The sequence below is a fragment of the Podarcis muralis genome, chromosome 7, assembly GCF_964188315.1.
Source record: "Podarcis muralis chromosome 7, rPodMur119.hap1.1, whole genome shotgun sequence".
Taxonomy (NCBI): domain Eukaryota; kingdom Metazoa; phylum Chordata; class Lepidosauria; order Squamata; family Lacertidae; genus Podarcis; species Podarcis muralis.
The window spans coordinates 13,479,265-13,483,559 of NC_135661.1; positions in this window are offsets into that span (position 1 = coordinate 13,479,265).

The following is a 4,295-nucleotide window of genomic DNA, read 5'->3' on the forward strand; positions in this document are numbered from 1 at the left end:
AAGAGAGAAATGTAACTTTTCTTTTTATATGTCTTCAGTAAAATCCTGCTTAGCTTATCTGGATCAAAAGCTAACTCTCCCTTCAACAGCCCAGAGGAGCCTGCTCTCCAATGCAATGCGCTGCCCTATACATACGTTAATAGATGCTGGGCCATCATCCAAAGAGAGTTCTCCTGACTGTATCCAAATTTTGAAGCAATTGCTCTCCATTGATTGAGAGGCTCAGATAATGTTTGGAATTGGGAGGGGGTAAGAGTAATTTCAGAGATGCAGGTGGCGCTGTGGGTTAAACACTGTGCCGCTTGGGCTTGCCAATTGAAAGGTCAGCGGTTCGAATCCCTGCGACAGGGTGAGCTCCCGCTGCTCGGCCCCAGCTCCTGCCAACCTAGCAGTTCAAAAGCACGTCAAAGTGCAAGTAGATAAATAGGTACCGCTCCAGCAGGAAGGTAAATGGCGTTTCCATGTGCTTCTCTGGTTCGTCAGAAGTGGCTTAGTCATGCTGGCTACATGACCCAGAAAAACTGTCTGCGGACAAATGTTGGCTCCCTCGGCCTGTAAAGTGAGATGAGCGCCGCAACCCCAGGGTCATTCACGACTGAACTTAATTGTCAGGGGTCCCTTTACTTTATTATATCATAGAATTATATATAGAATTGTAAAGTTGGAAGGGACCTTGGGGGACACCTAGTTCAACCCCCTGCAAAGCAGGGATCACAGCAAAAGAATCCCAGACAGATTGCCATTCAACCTGTTTTAAAGCCCACCAATAAAGGAGAGTTCACCACCTTCTGAAGGGGTCCATTTAGTCAGAATCTCATTTGAATACATTGGTTTGGGTCCTATACCCTGGAGCTGCAGAAAGCAAGCTTCCTCCATCTTCCGTGTGCCAGAAGATGGGTATCATACCCTCATGTCAGATCACACTTTTCTTGTGTTGAATTCAATTTGTTTATAAAATAAATCGAATTTATTTATAAAATTAATTTATAAAATAAAATTAATTTATAAAATTATTATAGATATGGAGATTTTAGCCCAGTTCCTAGCCCACTTAATATCTCTACATTTTATTCCACATTCTAGGGAAGAAAGATGCAGAAATGAATATGCTGGGGGGACAGGAAATAACATTTTCCCATAGGTCTGCAAATTTATGGAGTCCTTTGTTTAAGGTATGGTACCTTCAAGTCTAACCAATTTTGGCTGTAATCCTGTTCATGCATATTAGGGAGCCGTTTCCAGGGATTCAGTGGGACTTGCCTCTGAGTAATGTGGCACACTAGTAATTGTGGCATCCGAGACCCTGAACCAAAATACACCCTGAGGTGCAAAGTATTAATAAACTGCAATGTTTAACTATCCACTGTTTCTTTGCAAAGGAGGAGGATGCAGAGAGGACCAGAACAGGTGGGAAAGGACACAACTTTTCTGCCAACAGAGAAGAAAATTGTGAAAGTAGAGATTCCTTCAGATTCAAAGCAAGACATTTATCAGTTCAACTATTTGGAAAATGGCAGTGCTTAAGCGTCCACAGTTGCCAACAAAGGTCCGTATAGTAAAAGCTATGGTTTTCCCAGTAGTGATGTAAGGAAGTGAAAGCTGGACCATAAAGAAGACTGATCGCCGAAGAATTGATGCTTTTGAATTATGGTGCTGGAGGAGACTCTTGAGAGTCCCATCGACTGCAAGAAGATCAAACCTCTCCATTCTGAAGGAAATCAGCCCTGAGTGCTCACTGGAAGGACATATCCTGAAGCTGAGGCTCCAATCCTTTGGCCACCTCATGAGAAGACTCCCTGGAAAAGACCCTGATGTTGGGAAAGATGGAGGGCACAAGGAGAAGGGGACAACAGAGGATGAGATGGATGGCTGCGAACATGAGTTTGACCAAACTGCGGGAGGCAGTGGAAGACAGGAGCGCCTGGCGTGCTCTGGTCCATGCGGTCACGAAGAGTCGGACACAACTAAACAACTAAACAACAACAACAACAAGCGTCCACAGTATCTTTGGAAAGAAAGAAGACAGAGAGAAAACCCAAACCGGTCTATGCCCCTGCCCTCGTGACCTCCATGGACCATGCCAGGCCTAGTGGGTACCAGCTGCCTCTACGCTAGTCTAAGTGGCTTTATAGGGGTCACCCTCTTTGGATGGTAGCGTGATTGTGGGACGATTCAGAACAGAGGCAAGGAAGGACTTCTTCATGAAGTACACAGTTGAACTATGGAACTTGCTCCGTCACCGGAGGCAGTGATGGCCACCAACTTAGGAGGCTTTGAAAGAGGATTAAAGAAGGATTCCAATTCTGGTCTTCATCATGGTGATTGATGCCTCTCCCGTTTGCAGGAGAGACTCAAATGGAGGGGGGGGGGTTACCTGAGCCTATAACACCCACAAAAACTCCCAAAGGTATTCAGGAGACAAGGGTACCCACGTACGTCTTTGTGCCTGCTCCTGCCACACGGACAGGGTGTGTGTGAAGATGCTGGATCTTGAGCCCTCCACTGTTGAGGCAGTCTCCGTATCTGCCAATGCAAGAGACAGAGCTCCTTCACAATTCAGAATATTGATTCCAAAATTAAAGGCGCCTCCGGAGGAGGTGTGGACAGTGAGCTGCAATCTGAATCAGACTGTCAAAACTGAGGTAGGAGATTTGGGTGTCCTGCCATAATTAAATATGGAGAGAAGAGAGGAGTAGATCTTCCTTTTTATTATTACTGTTATTGTTATTATTTAAAGCCTGTGAGGGTTTAATACCTACTCCCTCTGTGAGACCTGGAAGCTGGACTTGATGGGCCATTGGCCTGATCCTGCAGGGTCTTAATACGTTCCTATTTTTGCAGACATACAGTCTACAGAAGGTGACCAGAATTCTGTTTTGAATATGTTTTAAAGGGATTGTGTGTATGTAGCCTTAATCTGTCATGATAAGCCAGCAGTTGTGCTAGCTGGGCCTGATGGGAATTACAGTCTGTAACATCTGGAGGGTACAAGATTGGGGAAGGCTCCATTATGCTGCACAAGCCAAACTTTACAGCTCCATCTGCATGCTATAATGATAAGTCTCAAACTTGGAACAGGTGACTTTCCTGTATGCCTGCAAATACATCTCTCCTGTAACAGGGTCATGTGTAATTGCAGGTTGGAAAATCAGATGTTAACTTGACTTTCTGGTACAAATTGTTTCCCAAAGATCTAGCACCCTCATGTATTATCTCAGCTTGAGTCTGTTTGCACAGAGCACAATAAGTATATACATGAAATTAACTGGCAGGCTTGCTGACCTCAGCACTCTTTGCATCTGAAAAACTGAGTGATAAAAGCAAAAGCTGTTCAACTTTGGGAGGCCGTATCCAGGCTCTAGTGACGTGTCAGGATTTAGCTCTGCACCAGCAAGCTTGTTTGCTGTGATTATGCTCACCACATGGAGAGAATATGTATGGAAATGGGGTCATAGAGATGGGCTGCAGCTTAATGGGCTAGAACATTATTTTATTTTATTTTATTTATTGCATCTATATCCCACATTTTTTCCAAAGAGCTCAAGGTGGCACACATGGTTCTCTCCCCTCCCCATTTAATTCCCACAACAACCCTGTGAGGTAGGTTAGGCTGAGAGGCACTGGCTGGTTCAAGGTCACACTCAGTGAGTTTCTTCATGGCTGAGTGGGGATTTGAACCCTAGTCTCACCCTGGTCCTAGCACTCTAACCACTATATTATATTACCTTTCTTTGCCTTTGCTGCCTTTCACCATTACCATGATCATCATTTACCTGCATCCAGCTTCTCCATGGAAAACCAAGCTCAAAATGGCCCACTGTCCTGTCTAGCCCTGACCTGAAGCCAGACATGGAGTCCCCAGAGAACAAGGCAGTCACCCCAGAGGTCGAGGGCCTTGAGGAGCAGGCAGGGCCCCCTCAATCTAATGCTGAGGATCCTGGTTGATACCTGATGGAGAACCCCAGGCACTGTCGGAGGAGCTGGACCTTTTTTCTCCCCCTCCCCCCCGTCCTCAGGTCCAGGCTGAAGAGCACAGCTTTAACAGAGGGACTCACAACAGCAAAACATATTTCCTCTCCTGCCCCCTTTTCCTGCCATTCTTTTAATCCTATTCTTTTTCTCTGTCTTTTAACACTTTTTAAAATGCCACCAACTTTGGCAGTTCAGCAGTAGCAGTTTTTCCTGCCCAGAGTGCTTCTGGGGGGGAATATTCTCCAATGTTTGCAGAATGGGGGTGGGCAGGCATCTGGATAGCACAGCAACAGGCAGCAAGAGGGCAGTTGTGGCAGTGCAGA